The sequence below is a fragment of the Ambystoma mexicanum genome, chromosome 2q (genome assembly GCF_040938575.1).
Source record: "Ambystoma mexicanum isolate Mex_15411 chromosome 2q, UKY_AmexF1_1, whole genome shotgun sequence".
In the NCBI taxonomy this organism is placed as follows: domain Eukaryota; kingdom Metazoa; phylum Chordata; class Amphibia; order Caudata; family Ambystomatidae; genus Ambystoma; species Ambystoma mexicanum.
Window position 1 is genome coordinate 1431030588 of NC_090924.1, and position 17192 is coordinate 1431047779.

Below are 17192 nucleotides of genomic sequence, written 5' to 3' on the forward strand. Positions count from 1 at the left end.
GCATACCTGTTGTGCATGTGTGCGCATGTGGGTGCATGTGTGTGTGTGTTTCAATATCTGAACGTGGGTGCTATTCATCGCAGCTCTGCTGCAAGCACACCCTCTCGAGTAAAGATGCATGGATGAGAGGATGGATAAGAAAGACATTTTGTTACTTAAGGCAGTAAAGTATTTTGTTAAATCAGCATTCCCAGAAGGCACTGTTTTGGTGCTCCCATTTACATGCTTTTTGCATAAAAAGGTGCATTTGAAAGGTTCATTAGAGATTATCCATTAAAAATATTGTTTGTCAGTCAGCACTCTCTTATGGAAGAGAAATCTAGCATAATCTGGGTACAGTGAAGCCAGGTCTGCGCTCAGTAAATACCCTCGTATTATTATAATGGTCTATGCAAGTAGTGGCTACATGGGTCTTCCACACCCGCTCATAGAGCGCCTACAGCACCTCCAGAATGCTCCAGCTCGGATCCTGGCACACACTCTTATTCAAAGACACATAACAATCCTGCACTTCACACACTTCGCTGGCTCCCAGTGAGGAGACAAAGGGGGTCATTTTCCCTGAAGAGTACATTGCATTGTTTGCTTCCATGCACTTGGACCCTGCCCCCCTGCATGCACGTTTCATCGTTTGCAGTGCACAGTGGGAAGCAAACATGCTAAACCTGGCGGATCCAGACTGATGCCTCTGTTTCACACCTGCAATGAGGCGTAAATGAACCCCCGCAATCAGGATATGGCTGTTCAGCCTTGAGCTCCATGTGTGTTGGCACGGAAAATTGCCTTACCTGAATGTGGTGACATCGCCGTCTTCTGTCCGGACGCGGTTCAGCCATGTCTTTCTTGACCCTCCACCTAGACCTGACTGAAATATGATATATGATATATGATATGATATGGTGTGGCATTTATAACGCGCCTGTAGACAAGTGTTTCTCTGCACTTCCAAAAAAGAAAGATCACAAAAAACATTTGGCGGCTTAGAAGCCACAAAATGATAATTACATTGTAAAACAGTACATTATGTTCTAGGAGCCCTGAAGAAGAGCAATGCTCGAAACACATCTAGGCTCACTTTTTCTTTTTACCCCATGTACTCAAGGCACAATAAATCATAATTGACAACTGTAGAAGTGGACTGACTTTTTGGAAACACAAATTGACCATTATGTAGAGGTCAATAGAACATTTAGTGTCGGTGGTTGTAGGAAGCCTAGCAACCTTTGTAGGTATACTACTAGTTGAGGGAAGCGTCATATTTTGTTTGCATTCATTGCGACACCCGACAGAAATAACACCAAAACCAGCACAGATTTTGGGGCTTTAACCTTCACTCATTTACACTGAAAAATAACAATTCAGCCGCAGTGACCATCGTGCTCAAGCCCACGGTGGAGAAACCCAGATGTTGCAGCTCAAACTCAAAAGACTCAAAACACAGCCCTGTGCCCCACGTGACTTCCTGGCAGGTCATGTGATCAAGTGTGAGACTGTCACACTGAGCAATGGGTTTCCACGTATCCGGGACACAAATGGAGCCCTCCCCCAGCCCCCACCCCGAGTCCTATCCATGGTCTCAGCCACGTGTGATGCTGTCGATGCGTGCGCTTGCGCGCACTCGAGCAGGTGCCGATCGCTGCTATGTAGACGGTAAGGTTGTTAATACAACGCTTCATGCTGGACTCCTCCTGCTTCGAAACGCTTCCCTAATAGCTGTTATTTTTATCCAGGTTAATGGCCCTCAGAAAGAAGAGCGGCTGAGCTGCTGCTGCGGGGATCCGGCCGAGCTTGGCACGTGCAGGCGCCGCGCACTTCAGAGCTGAGTGCCTGACTCGCGCGCTATTTACCCGGACATACAAGCTCTCCTGCGCATCACAGAGTTCCCACAACCAAAGAATAGCAACACTCCCATTTCAGCTTGCCATGAAAGCTTCTGCAACCTTCATAATCGCGTGTGCCCTCAAGAGACATGTACAGCATGGTGGACAGGCAGGAAGGATAGCTCAGGGGCAACACGCAACGCAACGCAGACAACGCAATGTAACACAGGTTCGAATCCCGATCCACGCTTAGAAACCTCTCGTTATGGGGCGTGGCGTGGCACAGATGGAAGTGGCCCCTAGCGTTAGTGCTCCGCATCAGCGAAACTCTACAACTCAATTATATTTCAGACGTACCTTAAGTATGGCCTTTTTATTGTGCTCCCCTGAACCTCATATCGTTACCGCTGCCCTTGAGAGGATATGTGCTGCTGCTTCTCCATGTTTGAAGCTATCTGGAGGTTGAGCCTGAAGCCGCGTCATCCCGCTGAGCGAGCGGCCCGCGTCCCTGTCAGCGGGTCGGATTCCTGCGACGCGGGTGGCACACCTCGCAGGGAGAGAGCGATGTTCTCCACAACAAAAGTTTCTTTTCTATTTCTTTTTCTCCATTCCCTTACATTCAAAGCCCAGATAGCAAGACTGCATACATTTACATATGGCCTGAAGCATTTTTGAAGTAATTCTGAGGACATTGATGTCCTGCTTGAAAGACTATCTCCATTTCTAACTATTCCTAAGGAAGAATATTAATACCATACTTTCATTTTCCTTCCATTCCACGTGTCTCACGTAACCATACCCTCTACATGTTTAACTCAGCCAACTCCTCACTCGGCTGTTGGTTTATCATTACTCTATGAGAGTGCTTTCAGGACTTAACTCTTTCTTACCAGTTGTGTGGCGAGAAGGAGAGAGGAGAATTGAGGAGACCAAAGATATAGAGAAGAGACGGAGTGACATTACATTGGAACTATATTTTTTCTACTTTCTACTGTATATATATATATATATATATATATATATATATATTTTGGCTCTATTTGTCTTCACCCATATCACACATATTATGGAAAAAGTCAGGCAAATTAAGCAACTAAGCTGGGAAAGAAACAAGATCTTCATCACACACAATGGGCCTCATTACACGGTATGCGGTAAGGGATTACTGGCACCGGTAAGGGCACCGGTGCTGGTAATCCCTTACTGCCATACTACGAGGTCCCTTAGCGGATCCCTTCCTTAACGCCTGGTTTTACCAGGCGTTAAGGAAGGGACCCGTTGAGGGACTTCAGAGCTAATAGCGGGCCCACTAATAGCGGGCCGGTTATTAGCTCCTTCCCCAGTCCCATTGAGCCCTATGGGGGCAGTAATGGGAATGGGGAATGGTTCCCGGAATGGGGACATACCGGTCCCGCCAGGGTCGGAATGACCTAGTAAGTCCCCATTCCAGGAACATGGACCCGGAATGCGGTAAGGGGGTAGCCATGGTGCTAATAGCGCCTTGGCTACCGCCTACCTCGTAATGGGGCCCAATGCCTCTAAGGCAATGGCGGCGAGAAGAAAAGAACTGTTAGCATTTAGACCTGCCCTCAGGCAATTAAATGCCAGATACAACATTATTATCCAGCTATCCTAAAAGTCACCCTACATGGGCAATCCTCAACCTTTTGAAATGCAACAGGTTTAAGACAATACATCCAATTTCACAAAAGGAATGATATGGACACTTCTAATCCCATAACTTGAATGAATGTTTGACATTGTACGTTCTACATTCTGAATGTTGACTTTCTTTGCCGGGGCGGGGTTTGGCAGGCCTTCTTCTCGGCTCTTCCCCCAACCATATTATTTTTTTTTACAACATGGTCTGAGGTGGCTGGTTCCTGTTTGCCATTTTTTCCCCTATAATTCTTAGATATATCTTACTCTTACAAAGTTCCATGTTTTTACATTTCGCCGTATCCCCTGCCTTATGTCTTTTTCCTTTTATGTCTTCATCTGTTAAGCGGGGTACATTGTTATATCACTAGCTAATATGCTCTGCTGTTTTATTCAATTGGTGTCACAATTCATATATTATTGTAACCATTCCTTATTACATATGTTCCATAATTTATGATCACATCCCCTACACTCATGCCACTTAATATAGTTTCTTGGAATATTAAAGGACTACATAACCCAATCAAGAGACAAAAAGTTTGATCTCACCTTAATAGATTGAAACTCTCAATTGCCTGTATTCAAGAAGCACATCTCTCCAATGAAGAAGCAGACGTCTGCACCAAAAGCTCACCATGGCAAGGAGTTTCCCTCCAGACCATATGGTACATTCTTGAGCTGGACCCAACATAGGCAAACAGAGATCCTTTCTAGCTTCTTTGCCTAACTTTGGTAAAATCATTGGTAGAATCAATGAGAAGGAAGTTGCCAGTCAACTCCATGAGCAGATTAAAAAACATCAAGCTCTGGGTGGTTTCAGACCTAGATCTAGCACTGACACGGCCAACATCCTGGTCATCGATGATGCTCTCCAAATCATGGATAAAGGCAACTACCGACTCTTGGTCCTTGTTGGCATCTCTGGCAATTCATAAACTGTCGACCACTTCACACTTACAAGCCTACTTGCTGATATAATGGGGTTCACAAGCACAGTCCCACACACCTGTCCCTCTTAGGGCAATTTTACATGCTTTTTTTTGTCTCACAAGGGGAACTAAGAAATGGTTCCTCATCCACCAATCATTATAGAATTACGCTGGCTAGCCACCCCAGCCAGGAAAGTCTTCAATACTGCCTGCATCACATATAAGGCAACTACTGCCTGAATGCCAGCCTACCAAACCACAAAATGTGTGGGCTGAGGTGGGATGCCCTCTACTAGGAGCCAGACCATTTCGAGGCTTGAAGCTCTTGCTATACCCCTGCCTACTGGAACAACATCTCTGTTGCCATCCGGCCCACTCCAATGCTCCCGAAGTTCAGGAAGGCACCCAATGCCAGGCTCTTCAGGGAATACCTAGGACTCACTTAAGACCTGCTACTCCTAGGTATATACCACCCCTGTAGGATGGGAAAATCAGGCTACTCTAACCTGTAACCTGCCCGTCCGCTGACCTAACCTAACACCAAATTACTGGTACAATAGTCTGTTGCTGCCTAGCTAGGCTTGGGACATATAAACACAAATATGAAATGAAAAATAATATCTATTGGTAGCTGTGGTCAAGTGATCATGGTCTGGCTTCGAAGAGGAGGGGGTCAGACAAGATACAGGGTGATGCAATTATCACACTGAATAAAATAGGCAGACACAGAGGTATTGTTTAAATATGATCTATTACCTGCAAGGACAGGGCAGAAAAAAAGGAATTACGTTGAGCGCGTCTATACATAGTCCCCCTGTATTTCTAGGGGAAGTGTTTGTTAGGTTCCATGTGATAATGCCGCTGTGAAAAAGTCGCCAGATAGGTGACTTTTTTCCCTCATCCCTAAAATTCTTTCCTCAAATATTCTTGGAGGGGTATAATTATATATTATTACCTCAAATTGTACAATATTTGGGGAAAGGGTTTGATTGTCTGGAAAGTGCATTTTTAGGGAAATGTCGCCACCTGGCTGCCTTTTCCACGGCGACTTTATCAATGGATACCGTTTTTTACACGTTACCCTTTGTGGGATATCATTTGGGTTATGTTATGTTATGTTAGAGGTACTTATATAGCGCACCGTCACCAATGGAATTGGTCCCCAGACGCTCTGGAGGATCTGTAAATGAGAAGGTGGATGGGTTAGTAAGGTGAAGAGGGAGTAGGATAGTGGGAGGAGTGGTGTACTGTTGGCAGCTTCAACTCGGTGGACACCGGGTGCTGAGCTTTGGTGCGAGTATTGGATCGGCGTCAGTCTGCGTGTCCTGTTGGTGCGACTTATGTGTTGTTGCAGTGTGGTGAAGTGCGTGCAGCTTGTTGTGCGAGAGATGGTTGTGTGAGTTTTTTTTAAGTATGCAGAGAGTTTGAGTTTATATTGGTTAGTGTGTTATGTGACATTTAACATGCAAGCATTCACAGTTCTGTCTAAGTGTAGCACCCGCTGACCTACACAATTCAGTCTGAGTGTAGCACTCACCAATCTTCACAATGTTATTCAGGTACCGCACAGGACAATGTTCACAATTCTATCTAAGTGTGGGACATGCTAACATTCTCATTTCCATTTAAGTGTTGTGCCTGGTAATCTTCATAATTCCGTCTAAGTGTGGCACACGCTAACATTCCCAATCCTGTCTAGATATGGCGCAGGCCAATGTTCTCAATTCTAAGTGTGGCACATGCTAACATTCAGGTTCCGTCTAGGTGTGGTATATGCTAACATTCACAATCCTGTTTAGGTGTGACGCAGGCCCAAGTTAGGAATTACGCCTATGTGTGACACATGCTAACAATCCTGTCTAGATACGGAGCAGGTCAATGTTCTCAATTCTAAGTGTGGCACATGCTAACATTCAGGTTCCGACTAGGTGTGGTATATGCTAACATTCACAATCCTGTTTAGGTGCGATGCAGGACAGAGTTAGGAATTATGTCTAAGTGTTGCACATGCTAACAGTTACAGTTTCATCTAAGTATGTTGCTTGCTAATACTCATAATCCCATCTAGATGTGAGGCAGAGCTAGGAATTCTAAGTGCAGCACATGCCAGCAATCACATTTCTAACATTTCAATTGGAGTTCTGTCAGGTGTGGTGTATGCTAAGCCTTCCAAATTCCATACAAGTAGGCAGGTGCCGACATACACAAACCTATCTAGATGCGACGCAGGCTAGCGTCCACAATTCCCTCCAGGTGTGACACTTGTTAACATTGACTAGTAGGTTAGGATGCAGTGCAAGGCAACATTTCAAACACTGTCATGGTTGATATCCGGCTGGTGGTCACGCAACTTTCTAAGTATGCATGGGCTAAGTCTATGGCAGTCTATGAAATGGGAAGATAAGGTAGAGTGGCGGGGGCTTTCTGGTGTAGAGTAATTGCTCTACACCCCACCCATACCACATTTACAGTTTTTGTTGGTGTCTGTTAGCTGCTGGCTTCCTTGGCTTGCCCTGCGGACACCTGCAGACACTTCTTGGAGCCGCTTCTGTCGCTGCCACCCTTTGCCTTGGGGCACTTAGCAGCGGGCTGCCGGGCAGGCGGCTGCCCTGGGGTATCCTTGATTGAGGGCGCGGAGAGCCAATCAGAGCACTTAGGAGGCGGGGAAAAGTGAATCCAGGAAGCGGGGAAGCCCGGCAAAGACCACGCTATGGCCTCGCACTACGTGCTTTTAGAAGCACTGGGCATTATAAGCTGGCTGGGGCTCAGGGGCGATACTGCACTCACCTTGGAAGGGGTTTTCAGTAAAAGGCGCAGACGCTGCACTGCACGCAGGGAGGGATCGGGAGGTGGAAGAGGGTGCGGTAAGGGGAGAGGCGGCAAGAGGGTTGCTGCAAGGGCCTAGGGCCCGCTTGGATGGCCAAATGGCCGCTTTATGGAGGGGGGAGCTGGGGCAAGCAAACTCCTCACTTACCTGGCATCCTCGATGGAAAGAGGCGCCGGTGATCTCACTGGTCGATGGATCCAGGAAACACAGGCAGAAATGCCCAATCAGAGCTGGGGGAGGGGCGAGTCGGGGGCGGGAGGGATCGGGAGGTGGAAGAGGGTGCAGTAAGGGGAGAGGCGGCAAGAGGGGTGCTGCAAGGGCTAGGGCCCGCTTGGATGGCTAAATGGGCGCTTTATGGAGGGGGGAGCTGGGGCAAGCAGAATCCTCACTCACCTGGCGTCCTCGATGGGAAGAGGCGCCCGTGATCTCACAGTCGATGGACCGAGGAAACACTGGCAGAAATGCCCAATCAGAGCAGGGAGGGCGGGTCGGGGGGCGGGAGTGATCAGGAGGTGGAAGAGGGTGCGGTAAGGGGAGAGGCGGAAAGAGGGGTGCTGCAAGGGCCTTGCGCCCGCTTGGATGGCCAAATGGCTGCTTTATGGAGGGGGAGCTGGGGCAAGCAAACTCTTCACTCACCTGGTGTCCTCGATGATATTGCTGCAGTTTAAATGCAGGGCTTGTAGTCTCTGTCCTCGTTTTTGCCGGGACAGTGTGCTTCAGACGCACATCTTAATGTCATGATGGTGACAGAGTCACAGGTGAGTGTGCGTTGGTGCCTGGGTTTGGTCTGCAGAGATGTGTACCGCCACACACAATCCACACTGTGCTCATGTAGCATTGCAAAGTCAGACCATTTGCCCAAAATAATCCCCTACAGGAAACCAACTCTCAAGCAAACCCCATTGGGGGGCACTTCTGAAGCTTCTCAGGTACATGGCCTCAGGGTGACTAGCTGCAGTGTTGAGGGTCACTATGATCGGCTGGTTGCCAGAAACTGGCAATCAAGATGGTCTCTTACCTTTCAAAGGGTGCGCCTTCCACTGGCGGTGGCACTAACAGTTCTTTTATCTGTTCACCAGACATAGTCTTGCAATTATGTGTAGCATGTACTGCCATGCTGGGGAATTAAAGGTGAGTAGACATCCTCTACATTGCCTTTTACACCCAGAGATATCTGGCAAAGGCAACCTTATGGGCTAACAGCATCGGGAAGGATCTCTGGCTCAGGGGGGAATTCCCAGCTCTGAGGCGCACCTGTATTACTGTCACCGGGCTCCATCTACAGAAGCCTGCTTTCCCAGTACACTTTTAATCTCCAAGTGGTATCCCCATTTGACTTGGCCAGGGGCTTCCCGTACACAGCCAGCAGAGCAGGTGTGTTCCTTGTTGTGTTCCTCCTCATATGGTCGCCACTTGGAGACCAACTATTGCAGCCCAGGCAGGTCCTTCTGATCAGATGAAGATTCTCCTCATTGGGGACCCACTCCTCCCTCGCCGGGGTGGGACCGTGCGTGACCCACCCCTAGTTTTCAGGTCATCTGCAGGTGCAACATATATACAATTTGGCATCTTCTTAGTTGCAGGTGCAAGTTCCTAGGCAAGATGATTCTGTCTGGTCTCCGACATGTGGGCATAGTAGTTGCCAGCCCAGTTGGTCCTCAGAGAACCATGTCAAGTTCAGTTAAGCTGTTGCCCATGAACCATCCAGGGTACCCTTCTTTAATGACTCACGCTCTCATCTTTCTGTAAAGAGGCCTTTGCTGGATCCATCATCTGCAGAGGACCCCACACCAGCCTGGTGGCTACACAAGGGCCGAGCAGAGCACTGGCGGGCAAGAGGGTACGATCTACCACGGCTTGACGGGACCCTATCATGGCCAAAGTCAGCCTCCCTCTGCCCATCAAGCAAAATGATTTTCTTAAATTGGTGAGTGTGCCAGGGAAGTCTTTTGAGGACCTCGACGCGCTTCTTCGTCCCAATATAAACCATGACTACCTCTCAGGAGACGCCTCTGGGCTCCTCCTCAAAGACGAAGGATAGACTGGTAATATGAACACCTGAAGGCCTACCATGGCAACCAGGGTCATTCCTCAAATGGTTCACCCCACTCCCAGGACCTTTCTTTTCTTGAGTTGAAATCTGACCCATGTAGGTTGGCTTTTTTATCCTGGCATGGGCCCTGCTCATAGGACTTTGGGAACCTTCTTGGATGAACATTTTGTGGATTTATTTTGGTCGATCTCATGTTTATGCAGCATTCCTGAGCTTTCATACATGCTGAGCTACGCACCAGATTTGCATCAACAAGAAAATGTGTTCCCGTCAACACAGAGTCAGCAACACCCACGCCTGTGGAATAAGCATTCAAATGTGCTCCAACCTGATCGGTTAAACCAACCCTGAATAAGAATACTCTTTGTTCCCATAAATCCAACCATTCAGGTGTCTCATAGAAACCATACATTTAGGGGAGATCCCAAATACCATTCCTAATACAGAATGGCGTCCTACCTCTATTTCGGGAGTGGCTGAACTTTAAATACAAGGGGGAGGTAGGAAAAGGTAATTGTCAACAGTTACTCTTTATCAAGAAGGTTTTATCCTATTAGGTGTAATTATCCTAGATTGGAGATAAAAAATATTTAGAGATCGTGATTGATCTAAAAACCCGACCTAATAGGATTTTTCCCTGTAGGTTGTTTTAACTACTAACGGATGTGTATACTGTTTTAAGAAAACATTGGTTTTGTGTTTTTTGCGTTATCATTAGCGATTATATGCTTAGAGTATCATGACGAATGCATTGAATATGAAAATTGTTTCTAATTTTATGAAATTTTTACTTGGTAACTGTTAAAAATAAATATATTTTGTAAAGAAAGTATGAAACCTTCTTGATAAAGAGTAACTGTTGACAATTACCTTTTCCTACCTCCCCCTTGTATTTAAAGTCTCATAGAAACCACCAACGAAATTTCCCTACTCACAAATCCTTTCTTCTGAGAGTGAGGACAACTCTGTGGCTATTGGAGAGCATCTTCCCAAACGTTTTTGTAACTACCTCCGTCACTCTGCTTACTTTCACTCAGTTGGAGAATTACTTTGCTGCCACTCAAAGGTAGGTGAACTTAGATGAATTGTGAAGGTAGCCAATGTGTTCCATTTAGATGAATTCATGAGGATAACCAATGTGTTGCAACTAGAAGAACTTTGAGGATAGCCAATGTACTACACCTGGATGAATTTGATAGTAGCCAATGTATCACTGTTACATGAACTGTGAAGGTAGCCAATGTAGTGCACTTAGAAGAATTTGATAGTAGCCAATGTATTGCAGTTAGACGGATTGTGATGGTAGCCAATGCATTACACCTAGAAGAATTTTGAGGGTAGCCAATGTATTGCACTTAGAAGAATTCAAGGTTAGACAATGTATTGCAGTTAGATGAATTGGGAAGGTATCCAATGCATTACACCTAGAAGAATTTTGAGGGTCGCCTGTGTATTGCACTTAGATGTTTCTTGAGGATAGCCAAGGTATTACACTTAGAAGAACTTTTAGGGGAGCCAATGTACTAACCACCCCTGCTCCTGTTCCCCTCCGGCATACCTCCCAAGTACCACACATGCCCTAAGGGCTAGCCAAACTACACACAAAACAAACATGAAACATAACAAACATAAACATACAACAAACAATCCCAGCCACTGGGCCTTACCCCTCCGGATACAACAAGCCAGTGGACATAATCTAAACTCAATGATAAATCCGACGCGCAGACGTCAGTTACCCCTGGTTCTGTAAGCATCTGCCGAAGATCACAACCTCTATCCTATCCCTTTTCCCTCACTAACCCACCCCGCCCTCTTTCTTACAGAGCCACGTGAATGCCTGGAGACCATGCAAATGGAAACGGAGCGCGGTATGAGTCAACTTAACATAACATCACATAAACAAACCAAACCATCCTCTTTTCTCACTCGTTGCATGATGTAAGCTAATTCAAGTGACTCCATCCAAGCATGCACGTTTGGCTTCACAACATACGCACTCACCAATTCTTTCGGGAGATGGTGGTGGAAAGGATTTATGGCTCTCTTACCCGTCAGAGATGCCTGACTTTGAGGGTTGCAGCTTCCGCAAACTCAATACGAGAACAAGGGCTCAGTCTTTCTGCTTCTCCCCCATGCTCTTCGTCTCATAGCCAATTTAGCTCCTCACTCTTGTCACCCAATTTTCACCCACTCAATCTCCAGGTCCCTGGGATCTCTTGCCACTGACCAGTGAGTGCACTGAGGACCTCCTCCTCCAATTCAGGCCCCAAACTTGTCAGGCGGGTAACCTTGATGATTGGGAAGATGGCACGGATGTTTTGGGATCTGTGGAAGAGACTGCTTCCTGCTCTTCTGGTCTGGGATGTTTTAACACACTCCCTTTGGTAAGGAAAAGTGCTTTCCAATAATACCACCCCAGCCAGGTGGCCCAGCTTGAGCTTCTTCATGGCATTCAGGGCGGCTTTCTTAGTGGTCGTCACAGCTTCCATCCTCTTCACACTATGCTCTTTTCATGGGGCCGTTTCATATTCAACCACATTGAGAGATATTGCCCGGTTCTTACCCTGGCACTGGTGGTCTGCTGGGCACGTGGGGCTCATTTCCACTGACGACAAGGGTACTTGATACCACAGGTGAATTATTTTGTATATGCAGTGGTGCGGTGCAGTTCTTTCTTTTACAGTTGACCTTCAACTCTGGTGACGCAGCTCAGTCCCACCCACGGTGGGCTTAATGTGAGTGCACTCCGCAGAGTGTGGGCACCATGGCAATCATGCAGATTGCAAGCACAAGAGAGTTGACACGGGATATCATGCATGGCTAAGTTGCAGGTGAGTTAAGGTCACCAAGCTTGGTGCTCCTAGTGGCCATTACCCTGTGCCAGACATTTTAACTATAGACCACAGATGTTGTCAGTTACAGGGCATCATCCAGTGCGCGTGTGTGTATGTGTGTGCCTGCACGTGCTCTTGCCTCTTTCATCAGGGTCAGCACAGTGCTTGGGTCAAGCAAGGCTTCCATAAGGTGCAAGGTTCGAGGCTTGTGTCACAGTTGCTCCCACCAGGACAAGAGTGGCGAGCACCAGTCGTGGTTTGATCCTGGTGCATTGAAAGTCTATTTCTCACAAGGACTGGGCAGGGTGTTGCCGTGAGGAGGGTTCTTGGGTAGCTTCAGGTACCAGCAATGGTTCTCTTTATGCGCAGTCTGCTTTTCCTGTCAATCTTCTACAAGTTGCTGAACCAAATGCATTGAATATTTGGGTTTGAGGCTGGGGGAGGGAGATGCAAAGCCATGGACTAGTCAAACAGGTGCATGCATCAATACACTGTGGTGGCCACCTCATCAGTGGTTGACGCCATATTCAACTTCGGCTGGTTTCTTCCAGCATACCTCACACATGCGTGTCTAGCTCTAACAGCAATACATTCAGTTCACACAGGTCCTGAAGTCTGCAGCTTCTGGGCTCCAGCGCTTGACCATATATTACTGGTATTACTGTTATTTTATTATTATTATTGTATTTATTGAGCGTGGACCCAGCTTCGGGAAGCAACGGAGCGCTTTACAAGTCATAAGAGGAAGTACATGACGTGGAAGGGAAGCAGATCGCAAGGGATCTACGTGAAAAAAATGCAACTGAAAAGAACGAGTCTCAGTTCCGCGGAGCTGCCATTTTGGCTTTTCGAAAGTGTCGAATGTGTAATCATGTAATGTAAGCAGGGCACTCCCCCGCAATCCCTGCCCCCGTTGGTCGGCATTATGGGATTCGAAGTTTTCCACTCTGCTGAATGGCCACAAAAGGTGCATTCAGCATTTTATTCCGTCCTTTTCGGCCATTACCGATCACAAGGGATCGATGCAAGGGGGCAAGGCGATAACTACAAGGGAGGGGGAGTGCTGAGCAATTTGGCAGCAAGGGATGTACAAGCAACAAGGGGAGGAAACAGAGAGGAGCAGGTCCCCCAGTCTAAGCCACTTCTAATGGGATTCAAGGTTGTTTATGCAGCGCTCCCCCTTGAATAAAAATATTGTTCTCAAGCCCCCCTTGAATAACACTGGTGTTGCGCTCCCCATCCCCCCCGCCCAGATGCCATATCTACTTACATTTTCTTTTTGAAGCGCTTCCACCTGGCCATCCTTCGGGCCGCCTAGGAGGGGGAGGGGCACTCGCACTCACACCTAGGGGGGGCACTCGCACTCACACCTAGGAGGGGGAGGGGCACTCGCACTCACACCTAGGAGGGGCACTTGCATTCACACCTAGGAGGGGGAGGGGCACTCACACTCACACCGATGCACACACAGACACACACAGACACGTATGCATGCACTTACAGAGACTCATAGGGACGAGGCCTGGCTGCAGAGGCGGCCCTGGGCCTTACACAGCGATGCCTCAGAGGTTCCTTACCTGAGTACAGTGCGGCTCTACGACCCATGCTGAGAAACTGCCACCAACCAGTGAGGTCTCCCCGCAGCCAGCAGCATGAGGTTACTCGCGGAAGATTGTGCATTTGGTGTACCATGAGGAATTTCGGATTCTTCTGTATTCATCATACTCCGGGAGCTGATGAGTCCAGGAATTAGGGCTCATCAGGAAATAATAGGCAGTGGAAACTGCAGGGACACCGCAGCAGTCTAAAGGAATCAGCCTTTCGGCCTCACAGGCGCTTTCTTGGTGCAATGCCCCGCCTGCTTGGAGTGTGGGTACTCACCACTGTAGCAGGTCTGGCATGAAGCCTCTTATCGTGCATCTCATGTTCCGGAGTATTTAGAGCGCTTAGAGGGAGAAGCAGGGACGTCATTTCACCAAAATGCCAGGGGTAGCGGAGGTGACATCGCATGACCCTTAACCTCTGATGACATCACATGAAGTGACGTCATTTGACCCCACCCCGAAGTGAATCACTGGAAGCGATGGAACATGACTGGTTACCCCTTGGACAAAACAGGAAGTCTAACATCACATAGTACACTATGAAAAACATGGCTACAATATCACTGTAACAAGAATGGATCACCATATGTATCGGCAGGAAAAAAAAAACATGCTATAACTGCAACTTGCGAAAAGCAAAATACTTAGTCTGAAATGGATGCTTATTCTACTCTAGATGCTTTTTGGAAGATTTTGTCTGCATTGTGAATTTGAGGTGTTTAAGAACAGACTAAATCAGTGACTCAGCCCCTGAAGTGTGCCTGAAATAAACCTTTACTGAGTCTAGCAATTATTGTAAGAAAGATACATTATTTATTATTCATATTCTTTCTTATTTAGGGTCACTGCTCAAATAGCCACATGGCATTGGCCACAGCCCAGGAGCTTCAATTTGTTAAAAAAAATAAAAAAAAGTTTTTTTTAATTATTTGTTTTAGGGGTAGCAAGGGAGACCTCGTGGGATGCAAGTGCAACACCTGACTACCCCTAAATGAGGTCCATGGGGAGAAGTGCTCAACCATTATATCCATCAAAATGTGTTCGGCCGTGAGGTACCCCAGTACCTTCTATATGCAAATGCGTTTTGCTATTACTTTAAGAATGGTTACAGCTTTTAAGCAATGATTTCTTTTATTATCTGTAGTTTTGTTAAAGTGTGTGAGTCTTTTTGTTCTGTGACTAAATGTTTCAAATGTTTTTGTTTTTTTATTGCGATTCAGTTTATTCACAAATTACAAATTAATTTATTACATTCAAGGCGTCAACCACAGCATTTACAAACACTTTAAACAATTAAAAGCTCATTAAACTGAGAAACAAAAGGAAAATAGGTGGGGAGAGCAGTGATCTTTACCCACAACTTCCCTATCAGAAGATCCTCCAACATATTAGAACAAAAACAAAAACCCAGCCATGATTGTTCCCTACCATAAATACTTCCCACACACAATCCCCAGGCCTATACTCCTTCCACGAAGGCGGCATTACCTACTCACTCTAGGGACCTGATGCTAAGCCCCCTCATTGTCCCATGTTCTAACCATATTGCTTTAAATTCTCCCAAACCAAATGATTGCCCGAACATTACTCAATATATGTAGGGGCACTCGTCCTGGATATATTGCACAGACTCAGCAGCCTGGTTTATCCTGCTCAGATTGACCAATGCCTGTTCCAGAACATGCTCCCATCCAATGGGTTCCAGAATTTATTTTAAATGCCGCAATTTGCGCTGGTGCATACCTAAACCTTTTCTCGGCCGTCTCACATACTTGGATAAGATTGCTACCCAACATGAGTGAGGCTCTTGAGTTATGTACCTCCAGAATTAGGTTCAATAACGATCCTTTAGGGGCCTGAGTACATTTCCAAAACAAGTCTAGGCAACCATCCTATGTTGAATAGCGATAAGATCAAACTCTAGCAGAATCATGTCAAATGCAGTGCGAGTAGGGAGCTGCAGCAGCCTCTTTAGTAATGTTCTTGCGAGGCTTCCTACCTCCTCAGTCCTTGCTGGAGACCATGATTCCGTCCCATAGAACATTAAGGGTACGACCTTTGCTAGGCACAGCTGGAACACCGAGCCAACCGAGAAGCTTCCGCCCCTTTGAGCGAAAGCCCGGAATCCTCCCAAAGCCGCACTAGACTTCAGTTTAACATAATACAAGTGGGCCCTGCCGCTTAACCTGGAGTCCAAATGGATGCCCAGATATTCATAAGTCGTCACCACCTCCAGTTTGGTTCCCGCTCACTACGCAGTAATGTTTAAAAACCATTATCTTGGTGTTGGCAATATTAATGGTCAGTGAATTTTCATCGGCATATATTTTTAATTGTTCGGGGAACTTTGTAACCCTCCAGGTGTCAGGTCTAAAAGGGCCAAAGCATCGCCATAACCTAGCCATTGAAGTGACATGGACCCCAACTTTGACGCAGCGGAAATTAGGATATGCAGAGACTCTGCCAGGTCGGCCAGCTATAGGTGAGCAGCATGGGGCCAGAGTGGAACCTTGTTGTAAGCCCTTAACAGTTGCTATCCAGGCAGTAAAGGCCCCAGGCTTCTCACTCGACCCTTGGCCCTGGTCTTGGAACACAGTAGGACTATCATCATAAGCAGCCGTTTTTCCCACAGCCTGGCACGGTCTACGGTATCAAACGCAGCACTTGCATCAATAAACGCCACATATACAGGGACATTCCTCACCATCCATGCTTGCTGAATAGTGATCATTAGGGCCAAGATGTTAATGCTGGTGCTAGATTTCATGCGGAACCGCGTTTGGAATTGGGGGATGATGTTAACAAATTCTTCCCAACTCTCCAGTTCTTTCAAGAGGATCCATGCAAGCTCTTTGGCCAAAACATCCAGCATTGCAGCCTGCGATCGCTTTTTGCATCATCGTGCCTGACCTTCCTTAGGACTGGCACAATGATGCTATCCTGCCATGAAGCCGGTATGCACTGCAGCGCTTCAATGCTCAAGAAAAGTTGGTGACGGGCACAGGCCCAGACAGGTGCATCAGCCCTGAGGATGCTGCTGCATACTCCATCTGGATCCGGGGACCTTTTGGCTTTGCTGGCTCTGATGATTCTGTCAATATCGTCCGGGCCCAAATCATAGGCCCAATTATTTAACCCCTGAATCTGAATATGCAAATCAACCCCACTACCCCCACTACCTCCTAGGGGCTGCTGAATGTGTGCTATCCAGCCAGCCTCCGATAATCCATTTATATCTCAGGCATTCAATTCCCTGCTATTAATGATTTTTCTAAATTGAATATTGTCCTTATTCATAACTGCCCGTGCCAAGTCTCACCATCTCTGTCATCCAAGAAAATACTTATGGTTCTTCAGCCATTTGCCGTAGGCTAGTTTGCCGTTTTGACGTTTTCACTGTGGGCTGCAGGTGATAGCTCATTTAAAGCTATCACCCCCCAATTCAGCCCTCAGTCGCCTC

The 17192-nt window shown here is 47.0% G+C and overlaps 1 protein-coding gene across 4 annotated transcripts in view; it reads right to left on the reverse strand.

Annotated features, from left to right (window-relative positions):
- Window positions 1–17192, reverse strand: part of LOC138569097 (uncharacterized) — a 123206-nt gene that overhangs the window by 71854 nt on the left and 34160 nt on the right. For 2 of the 4 annotated variants that reach the window (XM_069646763.1, XM_069646762.1), the window contains exon 2: window positions 789–865. The exons of the other annotated variants lie outside the window; for them this stretch is intronic. The gene's annotated coding sequence lies outside the window, so the exon portion shown is untranslated. The remainder of the gene's footprint in view (window positions 1–788; window positions 866–17192) is intronic. 4 annotated transcript variants of the gene reach the window in all.